This window comes from Psammomys obesus, unplaced genomic scaffold (genome assembly GCF_907164565.1).
Source record: "Psammomys obesus unplaced genomic scaffold, mPsaObe1.curated_primary_1811, whole genome shotgun sequence".
Classification (NCBI taxonomy): Eukaryota; Metazoa; Chordata; class Mammalia; order Rodentia; family Muridae; genus Psammomys; species Psammomys obesus.
The window spans coordinates 5,424,841-5,442,951 of record NW_026585685.1 but is presented as its reverse complement, the minus strand read 5'-3'; positions in this window follow the sequence as shown (position 1 = coordinate 5,442,951).

Here is an 18,111-nt window from a genome sequence, read left to right as displayed (position 1 = left end):
CACACACACACACACACACACACACACACACACACACACACACACACGGGATAGGGCAGAGGTCCTATATGATGAAGGGGATCAGCAAGGGTGGAAGGAACGTGAAGGCAAGGGGAACTAGGATCAAAATAATCCTATATATGTGTAAAAATGGTCACCTCGTATTTAATTAAAAAGAGGAAGGGCCAGCAAGGTGGCTCAGCGGGTGAAGGTACCTGCCACCAAACATGACAACTTGAGTTCAGTTCCCAGGCCCCAGGTGGCGAAGAGAGAAAACCAGCTTCTCCTGCATGTTGTTCTTTGACCTCCACTCATGCATCGTGGCATGTACAGGCTCACATACGATTTTCATTTAAAATGGTTAGCTCTGTGTATATGTCTTGCTCGTATTTGTGTGTGCATACCACGTACATGCCAGGTATCTTTGGAGATTAGAAGGTGATGTCAATCCTTCTAGAGCTCGAGTCATGGAAGATTATAAACAACCGTGTGGGTGGTTTATAATATAGCCCAACCTGGTTCTTCTGCAAGACCAACCTGCCCTCTTAACTTCTGAGTCTTCTCTCCATGTGAACCAGGCTGGCTTTGAACTCAGGAAAATCTGCCTTAAAAGTGTGTACTACCACACCCGGGCTCCAGTGGAGATGTTTAGGTTTTCATCAACTTGATACAAGGGACGGTCCTCTGGGAACAAGAAACCTCAACTGAGAAGATGCCTCTACCAGGTTAGTCTGTCGGCAAGCCTGTGAGGCAGTCTGTTTTCTTGATTAATGATGGAGGAGGGAGAGCCCAGCGCACTGTGGCCAGAGGAGACCCTGTCTTAGAAGAAAGGAAAAGGAATACAAGTCAGCAGAGAAGATTTACCGCTCTCATTTCCTCATATCTTCAGATATATAAATGTATATGTGAAACGCATAGTTTCTTTCCACCTTCGGGCTCCAGGCTGGTCTAGTTAAAGTTCTAAAGGGTTTGGTGGCACACGCCTTTGATCCCAGCACTCCGGTGGCAGAGACAGTCGGATCTGTGTGATTTCAAGGCCAGCCTGGTCTACAAAGTGAGTCCAGGACAGCAAGGGATATTACACAGAGAGATCCTGCCTCAAACAACAACAACAACAACAAAACAAAAACAGTAAATAAAATTGTAAAGCAGACTTTTTCTTGGGCCATTGAAATGGCTCACAGGGTACAGGTTCTTGCTGCACAGGCCTGGCAACCTGAATTCAATCCTCAGATCCCATGGCAGGAGAGAACCAGCTCTCAAAAGTTACCCTCCGGCTTCCACAGGCATACCACGGCCTGTGTGTACACGCACACGGTGATAACACACAAACACATATGCAGCAAATCCCCACGGGGTTTTCTCCCGTGGAATTTTCTCCTACTTGGAAGGTCTTTGGTGTCATCTGAGCAAGGTATGCGCCTGCTCATTAGCATCTCGTTAGCTCATTAGCAGAAGGTATCATGAGCCACTGCCCAAGCCATTTGTGTCTCAGCGCCTGGAAAACAGCTGAGTGCCCCAGCTTCTTTCACTTCCCTGTGTTCCTGCCTCATGAGCCCTGGGAGAAGTAGAATAAAGATGGCACCAGAACAACTTGAAATGCATGTGGTCAAGCACAGCTTTAATCCTAGCAGCAGGCCACTCTCTGTGAGTTCTCAAGGCCAGCGTGGTCTTCAAAGTGAATTCCAAGAGAGCCAAGGTTATGTAGAGAGACCCTGTCTCAAAAAAAAACTTTTTGAAAACTCAGCAATGGATTTCCGTAGTTCATTTTTGCAACTCTTGTATGCTTATTCCATCAATGGCAATTAATCACCCTGCTACAGAATGTTCTGCAGTCCTTTCTTCACGCTCCCCAGACTGTTATGCCTGGCTGCCCTTGGCCTCATCACGGCTCTTACCTACAATTCAGCCTGAAAGAGCAAACCCTGCAAGTGCTCAGACTTCATTTTGTTCTCTGCTAGCCGCCCTCCGCCGCATCTAGCAACACTGAAACACCATGGGGATGAAAGAATGTAGGTTAATCATATCTATTAATATCTATTCATATCTATCATATCTAATATCTAATCATATATATATATATATATATATATATATACACACACACACATATATATGTATATATTTGTTTTTGAGACAGGGTTTCTCTGTGCAGCCTTGGCTGTTTTGAAACTCAATCTGTGGACCAGGCTGGCCTTAAACTCATAAAGATCTGCCTGCCTCTGCCTCCCCTGTGCTGGGACTAAAGGTGTGCGCCACCACTACCCAGCTTGGTGGTTGTTTTTGAGACAGCCTCTCACTCTGTAGCCCACACTGGCCTTGAACTTTCTAGGGTTGTTTTTCCTTTTCTAGGGGTGTTTTGTTTTTTTCTTGTTGTTTGTTTGAGTCAGGGTCTCTCTCTGTAGTCCTGGCTGTCCTGGAACCCACTCACTGTGTATACCAGGCTGGCCTCAGACCCAGAAAGATTCTCTGCCTCTGCCGATATTAAAGGCAAGCACCACCACACCCGGCTCTCTATAGTCTTCTTGTCTTAGCCTTTCATGCGCTAGCTAAGAATCCAGATGTGAGACATCACACCTCGCTGTACTCTTAAGACTGCTGTTCCTTCCACATTACTGTTTGTCTTAGTTAGGGTTACTATTGCTATGATGAAACGCCATGACCAAAAGCAAGCTGGGGAGAGAGGGTTTACTTGGCTTACACTTGCCCATCATAGTCAATCACTGAGGGAAGTTAGGACAGGAACTCAAACAGGGCAGGAGCCTGGAGGTGGGGGCTGATACAGAGGCCATAGAAGGGTGCTGCTTGCTGACTTGCTCCTTTTGGCTTGCTTAGCCTGGCTTCTTAAAGAACCAGGCACCACCATCCCAGGGGGTGGCCCCACCCAGTCAATCATTAATTTTAAAAAAATGCCGTACAACCAGGTCTTACTGAGACATATTCTCAGCTGAGGCTCCCTCACTTCCAGTGACTCTAGCTTGTGTCAAGTTGACACAAAAACCAGCCAGCAAACTGTTCATGATCTGTCTTCCCCTAAAGTCTGTAGCAGGCCGATGACTGTGTTTTGAGCCTGTAAAATACTGGAACTGTACAGTGTCCGTGATATTAATATTTTTTTTCTTTCCAGGGTTTTTAATAGTCAAATGCAGAGGCCTGGTTCACTTCAGCTCCTTCACTGCCAAACCAGGGGGCAGGAACTGCTTCAGCTTCTCTGCCTTCACCTTGTCTGTGATGACCAGGATGTAAAGGTACCTGCTGCAGTGAACCTTGAACTTCACATTATCCTTGCTCTTCTTGCTCTCGACAGACGTGCAATCGTTAGAAAAACTGAAAACAGTGACCTGCCTGAGAACCCACGAGCATCACTGCTTTCGTCTCTATTTCACAACCATCCCCCACAACAGTCCTGGCAGTTCCTGTCCCTCACAGTGACTCACCTGCCTCTGCCTCCCGAGCGCTGGGATTATGGGTGCGCAGCACTGCCGGGAGCCAAGGCCATCTACAGAAGCCAAAGTCAAAGCTATCTAGTGGAGACAAGGGTAGTTACTGAAGCCAAAGCCAAGTAGAGAGCAAAGGTCATTTAGTAGAGACCTAAAGCTATTTAGTGGAAGCGTTATCTAGACCCTGAATCACGGGTGATAGATTGTGAGGACATCCGTCTGTTAGAGCATCCGTAAGCTATCTTAAGAGAACATCCTTATGGCATCTTGCAGGTACAATATTTAACCCATGAAAGCACTCTTCCTATTTCCTGCAGCAGTAGATTAACCTTCCCCCTCTCCTGCCTTCTCCCTATATAACTTGGGTAAAAATTTCTAATAAACGGAGGCCTTGATCAAACAGACTTGGCCTCATTGCTGCGCTTCTCATCCCTCCCCCTCCCCTTCCTTCCACTCTCCACCTTAGGAACCCCGTTGAAGCCCTGCGGGTCGGGGCACAGCACCGTAATTTCAATTTCATGTCATATGTGTGCCGTTTTGGCCTGTGTCTGCATCTGTGCGTGCACACATGCCTGGTACCAAGGAAGCCAGAAAAAGGTGAGAAGGCTCTTCTAGAAAATGGAGTTACAATCAGTCGTGAGCCATCATATGGGTGCTGGAACCTAAACCTGGGTCTTCTAGACATTCCCCCCCCCCCCCGTTCTGGAACTTGCTGCGTAAACCAGGCTGGCCTCGAACTCAACAGGGATCACCTGCCTCTGCCTCCACAGTGCTGAGATCACAGCCCTGTGCCACCACTGCTGGCTTAGAAGATGGCTTTACCACTGAGACAACTCTCCAACTCTCCAGCCCAGGCTCACTGCCCCCACCACTTTTTATTTTTGTTTGTTTATTTGAGACAGGGTCTCACTGTGGCCTAGCACTTGCGGCATAGTGAAATCCTGGAAGCCTCAAACCCACAGAGATTGCTTGCCTCTGCTTCCCCTGTGATGGCATTAAAGGCATGAGCCTCCATGAAACTGTTGACTTAAAGATTGAGCTGTTAATACATACAGGCCAATGAGCAACCAGAGGGGAGGCTAGGAACTGAACTCCAGTCATCACTGGGACAGCACATGATCTGAACTATGGACCACCATCCCTCCAGCCCTGGAATTTTAAATTTTAGTCAAACACGATTATCTATTTTCTAAATTAGTTAAATTAGCCAGTACTTTTTGTGTCCTACCAGATTTATTCCAAGCAGGGAGACGGTGGCATACGACTTTGATCCACTTGGGAGGCAGCGAAAGGCAGATCTCTTAGTTTGACGCCAGCCTGGTCTACAGAGCAAGTTTAAGGACAGCCAGGGCTACACAGAGAAACCCTGACTTGAAAAACAAAAGCAAGAAAAACAAGCAAACAAAAATATCCAACCCCTAGCTCTCTACATTTCTCCACTAAGTTAAACATGGGAGCAGTTGGGTGCCATCTCTCTCTCTCTCTCTCTCTCTCTCTCTCTCTCAAGTTAAACATGGGAGCAGTTGGGTGCCATCTCTCTCTCTCTCTCTCTCACACACACACACACACACACACACACACACACACACACACACACCGTTAATCCCAGCAAAGAGGGATCTCTGTGAGTTCCAGGACAGAAAGGGCTACATAGATCCTGTCTTTTAATTAATTGATTAATTAGGTAATCAACGAATTAAGAATAATTATGGAAGTGTACAGTACAAAGGTATTTGCTCATTCTAAAGCTTTAGACTTCCAGCTTTCATGTTTATGCCTACAACCTACCACAAATTAATCTTCGCACAGTATGCTGACAGTAAAGCTAAGGTTGGGAGTGTGTATTCGCTTTTTTTTTTTTTTTCTTCTGTCGTCTATCGATGTCTAGCAATGTCAGCACTGTTTATTGACATCCGCCCCACCCCCTTTCATTCTGGATTAGGGGTACCTAAGTCATCCTCTGATTACCCAAAGAAAGACGGTTCTTTCCTTGCTCTTACCCCAACACCACAAGCCAGCCCGGGACAAATCAAGGTGTAAGACAAGACCGCGTTCCTGACGGCTCCGGATCCAACTGCATCTGCGCTACAAGCGCACCTGGGACCTCCAGGAATCCTACCCTGAAGTTGTTCCTGGCATGGAGCGCCACCAAGGGACCCTGGACTCTAATGGGTTGAGCGGTCCCCGCAGAGGTTAGGGTCTCGGCACCTGGTCGCTCCTGCCACGAGGCGGCGCTGCGTGTCCAGACGCCCGAGGTCCGCAGCGCCAGCGTGTGTCGCCCGCTGCTGCGTAAGCCAGGGAGCCGGTGCGTTAAGGGGACCCGATATCCATCCGCGTAGTGGTGGGAGGGCTGCGCGACCGTCCCTCCTGCCCGGGATAAAGCAGAAGGGAGGAATCCTTGGGAGTGAATGTCCAAACCACAGGCTGGGGATAAGGAGAGGACACTGCAGTCTCCGCAGAACGCGTCCTGGGATGGGTGTCCTTAGCGATCCGGGACCCTCTGTCTTCTGGGTGCACTCCCTGGACCTCAACCTGAGTTTTTGGACCTCCGCGTAAACCAAGTACCCACTTATCCCAATTCCACACCTCCTCCCCTTAGTTATTCCTTCTCACCTTTTAAAGAAATAATCTTTACGATTATAAACATTTTTTTTTTGGGGGGGGGGTTGTCGAGACAAGGCTTCTTTGTGTAGCCTTAGCTGTTCAAGGCCTGTTTGAAAGAAACCCTGTTTCAAAAAAAAATCATCAATTCCACTAAGTTGATAGGGTTAGCCATACTAAGCCTTGTTTCTGATTACAGCTATCAACTTTCTATCACCTCTAGGCAGTACACACAAAACAAGCACAAGAGGAACCTGAAGGGTGGAGAGAGGAAGGCTCACCTGCCTGTGGCCCCAGAACCTGAGGAATGACAGCAGTAAGCGGCCCTGCTTTCTGTCTTTCTGGTGTATTGTTTATTGTATACTATTTACCTCGTGTGGGGGGTGTTTGTGGGTGCATGTACACGCAGCAAGCCTGGCTGTAGAAATCACAGCACAGCTTGCAGGAGCCAGGCAATCTTCTCTCCTTCCACCATGGGTGTCCCAGGGATAGAACTCAGGTCACTGAGTTTGGTGGTAAGCATTTTTACGCACTGAGCCATCTTGCCAGCCCAGCTTCATCCACTTCTGCCATCAAAGGCAGAAAGCCTGGACTTCTGGATCTGCTAGGATAAGAGCAGACAGCCTAACCTTCCTTCCTTTGGGGGCACTTTCAGAGAACTGCCAAGCGGAAGGACTCTCTCACTGCCCCACATATTCCCACCCGGAAAAGCCGGAGTTCCATTCACCCTACCAGGAGAGAATGAAGCAGCACCCCCACCTTCTTACTGGTGGTAAAGGCCTTGGACACTGGTTAGAGAATTAGAACTTCCCAACGGTAGCGGCTAAATGAAGAGTATTTGATAAAACCCAGCAGGTGCCTAGGAAGGACACCAAATCCTTTCCCAGTGATGTCATTCCTTGAATACCAAAGTGGCACTTTCCCTTGCCCCATCCTGACAGTATCATGGTGAGAGACCAAAGGATTAAAAATCAGTGGCTGTTATTTTAAAGTTTAAAGCACAAGCCTGAACTAAGGCCAGCTAGGTGGAGATATATACAGCCACCTGTGGGGAAGAACTAGCCTCAACACCCTGAGGGGAAGAGCTAGCCTTACCGCATTCTTTCCACGCCCACTAGTTATAAAGTTGCTAGGAAACTGGCACATATGGCCAGGCCAGAACTATTTGTGGTCTTGGCGCCTAAAATGGACCAATCATTTCAAAAGTCAGTTTCCCTTACCCAATCATGTAATGCCAAAGCATGTAAGTCCCTGCTTGCTTTTTTTCCCTTTAAAAACCTTGTTCCCCTAGACCGAAGGACGGCATTCCTCTCCTGTTTCTGCAGGACGTTTGCATCCCGTGTTTTAACACCTATACAATAAAACAACAACAACAACAAAAAAAAAAAACCCTCATGTATTTACAGCAGAGTCTATTCCTGGGCACAACAACGGGAGGCTTGCTACAATTGGAGAGTTACAGAACTTTGTACCCAAAAGACCATGTTTCCGTAAAAACCACTTACATTGTTACTCAGCAACAACTTAAGTTCATAAACCTGCCTCCATTTCCCCATATTCCAAAGAAATTAGGAAACAGAAACTGAAAATAGAAGAGGAACTTCTTTTTATTTGGACTTAACCAAGATGAGAGGGACTACTGACTTCTCTCTACCTTTCCCAGTCTGACTGTTTTACCGGGGGAGGGGGAGAAGAAAATGAAGCAGAGGCTGAGAAATCTCAATCAGCTACAAATGAAGTGTCAGAACTGGGAAATCTCTTCCAGGGAAGAAAGACCCACCTGCTGAGCCAGGGCTTGGATATTCTTGAAAAAAAAAAAAAAAAAGAAAAAAACAACAAAACTTAATTTTTTAAAGTCCATTGTTCTAGGACCTCTATTTCAGCTGGCTAGCTAAAAGAAAAGCCAAGGCTTCGCTCAGTTTGACTGTTCTATACAGTCCAGAGAATGATCTAAAATCTTTACATTTTTTCTTTTATTAAGTATATAGCAAGCCAAAGTAAAAGAATAAATAGTTAATTGATAGATGATAGACAGACAGACAAAAATAGCATCATTGACTCAGGTGCTCTAAATTACCGAAGGAACCAGGTGGAAAAGTTGAGGCAGTCAGCTGAAGTTCCCAGATGCATTTTCCCTATATGGCTGGGTTTCCAGCTTCTCTTTCCTATTATAGGAACTTTTGTATCATTGATAAAGAGTAATGACCTCTGTTGGCCCTGGTTTGCCGTCACCCCCCCCCCCCATTTTAAGGATGTGACATCTTTACTCTCGGCTTGCCTTGCTGTTCTCGCTCTCCCTGTCACAGATTGAAAGACATTTGGAGACAGACAGACTTGAGTCTGAAATGAGGAGTAAATAATTTCCAGAGCCTGCTTCTCAGTGAGCTCAAATAACATAAGCAATTTATCAGTTTAATGTACATGCTATAACCTCACTGGGCACAGGGTTTTAAACTCAAAGCATCCGAGTGTGAGCACGAAACTCATAGACAACCTTTCGTAAATAAACTTTTGAAAGGACCAGGCCTGGCCCCCTCCCCCAAAAGTCATCAGTTCCAGGAAGTAGGCCAGAGGTCAACAATTCCAGGAATAAGAAAACCATAAAATTCTCTACCCAAGGAATAGCCTGGAGGTAACCACAAGAATGGGAAGGTATCTTTTCTCAGGGTGGGGCATCTGTGCTGGGCAGCCCACCGACCTAACATTCCTGAGGTCTATAGGTAGCTCACTCAATGTTAGTTATGCTAAATTAGTCAATCACTTTGTAACAAGCTTGCCCTTGATAACTGCTAAGCTGGGAATTCTGGGTTCTTACTCAAGCCCCAAATAAAAATCCTGCCATGTAGCTGCTTGGGGCTCTCCTCTCTGATCCACTGTGCTGGTGACAGTGGAGAGACCAAGAGCTTAAGCCCGAAGAAAGCTCTGTGGTCTTGCATATGTGGTCTGGCTCCTGGTGGTCTTTGGGGACCTTAAGATCCAGGCACAATATTTTAAATAATCCACCATGGGTAAACTTTAAGATGAACATTTAAAAATATCACTTGTACCAAGACCTAGGAAAAGATCAACATGAATTTAAAAAGATAGAGACAAAATAGGTAAGAAAGGGAGGATTTGGGAAAGGAAAGAGGCCCTTTTCCCTGGGATCTAGTTTCCTGTTGTCTTGGAGTCAAAATTCAACACAGCTGATAAAATCTCAATTGCCTCCAGAGATACAGCTAAAGTCCTTATAAGTAAGAATGTTAAGACTAACCATTTAAGCTTACCTGGCCACAACGTTTGCAGTTGTGACTTTAGCAGAATTTGCACCCTCTTTCAACCCTGACACCTGAACAATGCTCCTCATAAAACCACCTTTGCCTCGTTTGCTGAAGGAACTTCCTTAGAGATAAATCAACTGACTCATGTTTCACTTTACTTTAAAACACTACTTCAACTTTAAGCTTTTCGTAATCTTTAAATCTCGCTATAAATTATATCCTTGAACAATGTGCCTTAGAAAGCCATGAGATGATACTGTCGCCATCATTTCTAGAGTGGTAGCCTGCTGGCAGCTGCAACAGGCAAAGCTTGGCTCACCCTCAATATCCCACTTAAAAGAGAGGCAGAGAGGAGGTTTACCCAATATGGCCATATGGGGAAGAAGAATAAACAAAGGGGATCCAATAACCCCAAAGTCCATCTTCAGGGTGCTGGTATGTTTAGTTTTAACTGGGGGAAAGAGCTGTGCTTAAATAACTAAGTGGTCCTGGACCTGGGCTGCTCTTGTCTATCACTGACCCATCCTTGTTTCTGCTCCAGTTTCTCCTGCAAGGAAGTCATTGTTAGAATATATTTTAAAATGCCTCATATAACAGATCTGAAATGAAGGATATTTATTGGATGAATATATATATTATATATATATATATATATATAGAGAGAGAGAGAGAGAGAGAGAGAGACAGATATGGTGGGATCCCCCAGGAGAGAAACCAAGGCAAAGAGAGTGCAAGAGGAGCAGAGAGAAAGAGAGAGAGAGTGGGAGGGGCAGATGGGCTATATCAAAAGCACCTGGCTGAGGTGATGCCATAGAATGCAGGTACTGACATAGGATATTGTCAGGACCCTAAAGGTTCCTAAGGGAAGGCCAGTTGAATTGCCTGCACAACACAGCAATCTCTCCCTTTTTGTCTAATTAAAAAATAAGGAGGTAGGGAAGGGTGTCAAGGCAGGAATGAGGACGTTGGACTGCTTCTCATGTAAGGCAAGTTAAAGTCTATAAATGTAAGTTCATTGGAAACAGCTCTTGGTTGCCATGCAGTGGGGCAAGAGAGAGAAAGAGAGGAAAGAATAAGCACCAAAATGTCTGGATTACGTGATGAGAAGAGGAAATCCCTGTTCTGGAAAGCTCAGGGTAGAGGGTGGAGTTTGCCAGCCACGCCAAACAGTAGATAGGGACTGAGGAATGCTGGGAGAGTCTGGAGCTGTTTGTTCCAGGTCTGAGGCACACCACCCAGCCTTTTGTTGATAACAAATTGATAAAGGGCGAAGAATCTTTTCTAGCTACTACCTGCTGGCACTGGGGCAGTGATAGGGAGGCCAAAAAGCTGAAATGTTGGCTAAGTCCAGGAAGAATAGGCTGTTTTGATGCTGTCCTGGGTCTGTGAGAACATCCATGGCTAGGAGGGAAAGTGCAGGTCTGGCTTGACACAGTCTGTCAGATTAGACTGGAACACTTGCGGTAGCTGCTTTGACCCTGTCATGGATGTAGAAAACACCCGGGTCTGGCAGGATACTGAAACATATATATGGGCAGAAGACAAAGCTAAGTAGGTTACAGAGAAAACTTGTTTAGATGTACATTTGAAACTTTGGGGAGAGTGAGCAGAGACAGAAGGTTTGGCTCGAAGAAGAGACTTGAACATGGGAACCAACATTTACCTAATCATTGGCAGTAATGAAAAAGGCTTTGTTTTGAATCTGTCATCTAAGGAAAACTGAAGTCAAGTTTGTTTGCAGAGATGCATAAGCTTAGAAGCCCTTAAATCAGGTCCTAGGCATAGGGATTTGAAACTATCGAGGAGACACCCAAGAGGAGAGTCTTGGAGGTACAATGGAAGTTCTGATTCCCAGAGAGGAAAGTAAGTTAGTTCTGCCAGGTTTTGGGGTGTCCCCACAATGTAGAGGAGGACCAGTGATGCACAAGCTGGCAGATTAGGTCATCATGAGCTATTCCAGGGGCCACATGGCAGATGCCCAAATGACACAGCCTCACTGAGTATGAGTACTAGGATTTTTGATGCTTGAGAAAAGAAAGTTGGAAACTGTGTCGGTAGAAAAAGATTATTCACCTAAGGGAAGGAGTCTGTATGAGGGTCAGTGAGAGGAACTAACGGTAGCCTTGAAGGCCATGACTGGGGGTGCCTCCCCCACTGAACCAGAGAGTTTTCAGACCGTCAACAATTAGACTCTTGAACAAAGGGTTCACGATGACCATTGAGGGGAACTCACCAATCCACAGGTGTCGGAGGTACAAATGTTTTGATAGGTAGCCAGAAAAGGGAAGTCTCAAAACCAGGGAAAGGGGGAAGGAGTCCCAACCTGAGATAGGCAACAGGTGGGAACCTTAGCCTGCTGATTGGCAGTACTTATCTGGATTCCATTTGACTTGAGAGGTGGATTCAGGTGGATTTCCTGTAGCTTACAAGAATCCCTTTAAATTTACAAAGGAGATAAAGTTTAGACATGTTAGCATCACCACTGTAACCTGCAGTGAAATACACACTGTAGAAAAAGGCAGTAGACGGACACCTTTTTGTTAACAGCATAAACACTCTTTAAGGTGAGCTCTGGAAAGGCAGAGGCCTTCTGTGAAGAAGAAGGGGCAGAAGCTCACTTGATCTTGACTTTTAGTGTGATTACACATCATGGAAGAGAGGCTTCCTCTCTCTCTCTAGAAGACTAGATGTATCTAAATCTAGCACAATGAGAAACAATTTTTAAGTTTATACTTAAAAGACAAACCAAAGGAGATTTAAAATATTGAACTTGGACCCATGATAGTAGATCGTATAGTAGAATGTTTTTATCAGAGTCAGATTAATAAATCAGAGGTTTAGTGATAAATGTCAAAAGGTCTGAACAGTTAATGCAACAGTAGCATAGCAATGGGAAGAAATATTTTTATCTATTTAGGGTACCTTAAATCACCTTAGACCCTCCGAACTTTATAACTTGCATTTATCAACCTTAAAACACCTTTTTAGACCCTCAAACACTTTTTTAGAAGCTTTTCTTTATAACTTGCATTTACCAACCTTGAAGCATCTTCTTAGACCCTCAAACATTCATAACTTACATTTATGAACCTTAGAACACCTTCTTAGATCCTCATAACTTAAACTTCTATATCCTTAGGCCTTGTATCCAATTATTTCCCATGAGACACAGGTGAGACTGCTGTGAACATTCATTGTCCTTTAGCTAAAGGAATGGTAAAAGGTTACATCTGAGACCTGTTTTTTGAGTCTGGTATCAAGGTAGACTGTGAATAGACCTGACAGTAGCAGCTCTAAGGGTGAGGCTTAAGGCCTGGTCTCCTGCATACGAAGAGGACTGAGAAGGCATCTGAAGTCTCCCATGACAGAGGTTGGCAATATGACCGTGGGACCCGAGTGTGAGGTTAAAACAGACCTGCAGTGTTTACCCTGGGCCCAGCGAGAGTAGCGGAGGAGCTAGAAGACTGGAATTGTCTGTGGCGCTTGTGCTGGTTGAGCCTCCATGGCTGGGCACAGAGGACAAGCCTGCATGGAGCATTTTGACTTCCAGAGGCCAGTCTGCTGGCAGGTAGGGCATGGCTTGTTGAGGCAGCTGAGAACCAATGTTCTTCCTGGCTGCATTTGAAACAGGTCCCTGGCAGACCTGGCTTAGGCTGGAGCCCTGCGGGATGGAGCATTTCGGACCTCTTGTTTCCTCCGTAGGAATGCTGACAGGCTAAGAGCGGCGGCCAAGGTCTGGAGCAGTTGGATTTCCTGCATAACATAATAGTCATGAGTTGTCAGAACTGTGTGAAAGCATCTTCCTGGGAGGCAAGCTTCTCCTGTAACCGGTGCTGAGACTTAGACTTCAGTCTTTTCCTTCTCCCAGCATAAGATTCCCGGGGAATTTTTAACTCTTTGGGGTTGGCTTTACTGGGTTGTATCTTTTTGCTACTGCTGACAAGGTAATTGCCAAAATGTAGATGACGTAGATGCTAAAACTCTCTAACAAAAGTTTGGCTTCTATTTTTGGTTTTGCATTGCTGGGAATCGAACCTGATGCATACTAAGCATTGTATTCATTTATTCCAACACATACTGGTACTGCCAGCCCTAGCAGCCATCATAATAGGGTTTTGGTGAGCAACCACCAGCACAGTTAAAACAAAGAAGAGCCAGATGGAGATTTTATTTTTATAACATAAACATCAAATACAAACACACACACTCACTCTCTCTCTCTCTTTCTCTCTCTCTCTCTCTCTCACACACACACTTCTGTGGAGGGACTTGGCAGCTTGACTGAGGGACCAAGGAAAGACCAAGAAGAACAGACTTCTGAATGGATCAGGAAAGAAAGCACAGCTGGGAAAGGACCTAAAGAAACAGTGGCCAGTATTTTTCTGGCTGGCCTCAAACTCACAGAGATCTGCCTCTGCCTCTCCAAGTGCTGGGATCACAGATGTGTGCCACCGTGCCCAGCTAGGCCAGTATTTTTCTAAAAGTGGCAACAAACATAAACCTATACCTTTAAGTAACCAAGTAACCCCCAAATGTGACAACTCCTCAAATCTATACCAAAACACATCATAGTCAAACTTCTGAAAACTGAAAACAGAAAAAGAAAGCATTTTTAATTTATTTTCTTGATTAATTACAGTTCATTCACTTTGTATCCCAACTGTAGCCCCCTCCCTAGACCTCCCAATCTCACCCTCCCTCTTTCAACTCCTCCCATGCCCCTCTTCAAGTCCACGAATAGGGGAGGTCCTCCTCCCCTTCCCTCTGACCCTAGCCTGTCAGGTCTCTTCAGGACTGGCTGCATTGTCTTCCTCTGTGGCCTGGTAAGGCTGTTCCCGCCTCAGGGGGAGGTGATCAACGAACCAGCCACTGAGTTCATGTCAGAGACAGTCTCTGCTCCCCTTACTAGGGAACCCACTTGAACACTGAGCTGCCATTGGCTACATCTGAGCAGGGGTTCTAGGTTATCTTCATGCATAGTCCTTGGTTGGAGTATTAGTCCCAGAAAATACCTCTGAACCCCGATTTTTTGGTTCTGTTGCTCTCCTTGTGGAACTCCTGTTCCCTCCAGGTCTTTCTATCTCCCCTTCTTTCATAAAAAGTCCCTGCATTCTGCCCAAAGTTTGGCTATGAGTCTCAGCATCTGCTTTGATACCCTGCTGGGCAGAGTCTTTCGGAGGCCCTCTGTGGTAGGCTTCTGTCCTGTTCCCTGTTTTAGGGAGAAAGTCTAAAAAGTGCAAAAGAGAAGCAGTAGAATCTACCAGAGAAAAACTGTGTGAATGACACCAGCACTCACCAAAACCTAATTCAGGTGAAAGAAATGTCCCATCCCCACCCCACCCCTGGCCAAATTTTATATTCAGCAAAAATATCTTCAAAAGTGAAAAGAAGCAGGGCATGATGATGCACACATTCAATCCTAGCACAGGGAGACTGAGGCAGTAAAATGGTAAGTTGGGTGCCAACCTGGGCTACATAGTGAGACCCTGCTTCAAAACTCCAACACGCCCTTATATTCTCAGCACTGAGGAGTCCAAGGCAGTAACGATCAAGAAGTCAAGGTTAGCCTGAGCTACATGAGACACTGTCTCCAAACAAAGAAACCCAAACAACAGCAACAATAAAGTCTCGATTTTTTTTAAAAGCGCCTAATCAAAGAATCCAGTCTGATGGAGTCATGATAGAATGGTCATGTTCATGTAAGCCACGACAGCTCAAATTAATACCAAGTAGGACTGAAAATGAGTTTCACCAAAAAAACTGACACAAAATAACATAGGCTTTGTATTATGCTATTCTCTACATAATTTTTTTTTCATGGAGGAGGAGTGTTAAAACAGGGTCTTAGCTAGCCCAGACTGGCCTTGGCTTCAGATCCCCCTGCCTCAGTGTTGGTAGATCAGCACTCCCAGCTCCTGGGAACAGAAATTTAGTTTCCTAAAACATTAATACAACAACCAACTACAGAAAGATGAAGCTTGGGCCGATGATTGTACTGGTAGCCTCAGAGGCAGGTCAGGTGAGCAGAGTCCGGGGAGTCAGCCCATTCCTTGGGTCCTTCAGTAGTCCTAAATTTCCTCTGTGGAATCCTTTCTGCTCCGAGTACCCAGAATTTCTCAGGTGGCTTGGGCTCCTGCATGGAGCCCTGCTCGCTGAATGGTCTGACAAGGGTAAGAGACTCAAGAGGATGAAAATAGCCTTCCAGAAAGCCCTGGGAGAGCTGCTTAGGCCAGCGAGTTTCCCTCAGGTCACCACAAATCCCTTCTAATACAACTAAGCCTATTTACTTCTTTTCCACCCATTGTTGAAGAACGTCACAGTAGGTTTCAAGGCAAATGCCGATGCTGTGGTGTCTCTCTTGCCTACAGAGCATGTAGTCCAAGATTCCCACAAGAGCCTGACACTGCAAACCTATGGAGGCTATGATTTCTTTTCCTATATCTACACAGTGTAATTCATAACTTGGGCTCGATTAAGTGATCAACAGTGACTAATAATAAAATGTAACGATGAGACAGGGAGATGGCTCCGCAGATAAAGATGCTTGCCACCAAGACTGAAAATTCCCAGGTCCTACAGGGTTAAAAGAGAGAGAGAGAAAGATCCCATTTCCACAAGCTGTCCTCTAATCTCTATGTATGTGCCATGACACACTTACCCACCCATGAACATACACAATAAAACAAATAAATGTAACAAAAGATAAAAATAGAACAATTATAGCGATATACTATAATAAAAGTTAGATAAATTCTCTTTCCATATCTTTAAAACATTTTGGAATTTATTTTTACTTATGTGTATGGTGTACATTTGCTTGTTTGTATGTATACCACATGCATGCAGGTGCCTGTGGAGGTTAGAAGAGGGCTAGTTCTCCTGGAACTAGAGTTACAAGTGGCTGTTCGCCATCCAGTGTGCGTGCTGGAAAAAAGTCCATTGGCTCTATGTGAACGCAGATGGAAATGCAGACAGAGTGATGGATAAGGGTGGTAAGGTTTGAGTAAGGGTCCTGAAAAGCTTCCCAGGTTCAAACCTGGGCCTTGAGGGTAGAGATACTGAGCACCGAGGGGTGCTGGCGCCTGGTAGGAGGCTTGGGTCATGGAGGGCATGCCCTTGAAGGGAGCCTTTCTCTCTCCCTGCTTCCTGGTTTTGCTCCCACCTCCACCATGCCCTGCTGTGTCAGTGATGCCAAGTGATCACAACGTGAAATCTTTAAAACCTGGGGCCAAAAGAAAACAAAACAAAAACCACAAGAAAACAAAACAAACAAACAAAAAAACCCACCCTCTTTGTCCTCTAAGTTAATTACCTCAGGTATCATGACATCAGCATGTCAGAATGCTAACCTGAAAGAGCTTCTGTATTGTTCCAACCAAAGAAGGCTGCATCTTAGCCCAGCTTTGCTGAGCCTGCTGGACCGTGACCATGCTTTCTCTCACTTACCTAATGGTGGCAATGAGTCCCTGGAAATGTCAAAAGCCTGAGTGAGTGAGTGAGTGAGATCACTACATTTTGCCACATTATAAGACTTGACCCTTAAAGCTAAGGCCCCCGGGCTGACACTCTGCAGCAAAATATATTAATACCTATGATGGGTAACCGAACAGCCATTAATAAATAATGCTGGTTATTCTACTCTAAACTCAACTATCATGAAATATTCAGAGCTTTAAGGCGTTTCAGTCTAAATCGCCACCAGGGCTTTAGTCCAATTCAGCAGCGAGCTCAGATTTCATTCTATTTTTACACAGGTCAGATGTACAGAACAAAATAATTGTTCCAGGAAAAAGCACCAAATGATGCTCTCCTCACAGAAGGTAGGAGCTATGCCATGCAGAAATATGAGATGGAGGGTAGCCAGAGGCCTCTCTCAGGGTCTTAGGTTCCTAATTCTCCACTCAAAGCTGGTGCTAGACTCAGGCAGGATTCCTGAGGTCATGGAGCTGACTGGGACATTAAAGAGGTTCCCAGTCTTCCAAGACTGCATAAGGAGATTTGGGATGAACAGAACTCAAATTATGTAGCAATAGGACCACAGCAAACACCGGAAAGCTGGAGGTTTAGGAGTCTAACCTCAGCCTGTCCGTATAGAGATGATTGGCAAGGCTGTACATCATGTCTGAAGACTTGTGATGCTGATGGGCAAGCAGTGAATGTGGGAACTATCTAAGGGATTAGTTCTGTATAAAGAGAGAAAAATCGCTTTTCCCTGCCCAGCTGAGGCTCACGGTGGAGGTCCCAGGAGCCAATGAAAAGCCCACAAATGTATTTAATGTAAGTTCTGGGCGACACAAGAGGCTTCATGTGTAAAGAGTCCTTCCAAGCCAGGCATGGTGACAAACACCTTTAATCCCAGCATGTGGAAGGCAGAGGCAGGTGGATCTCTGTGAGTTCGAGGCCAGCCTGGTCTACAGAACAATTCCAGGACAGCCAGGACTATACAGAGAAATCCTGTCTTGGAAAACAAAACAAAGCAAGCAAGCAAGCAAACAAACAAACAAACAAAAGAATCCTCCCAACTGCTAAGCCTGGGTGTTTGTTTGTTTTTCTTTTCTTTATTTTTTATATTAATCACAGGTTATTTACTTTGTATCCCAGCTGTAGCCTCCTCCTCAGTTCCTCCCAATCCCACCCTCCCTCTCTCATCTTCTCCCTGCCCCTTTCCAAGTCCACTGATGGGGGGGGGGGGTCCTCCTCCCCTTCCATCTGACCCTAGCCTATCAGGTCTCATCAGGACTGGCTGCACTGTCCTCTTCTGTGGCCTAGCAAGGCTGCTCCTCCCTCGGGGGGGGGGGGGGGTCAAAGAG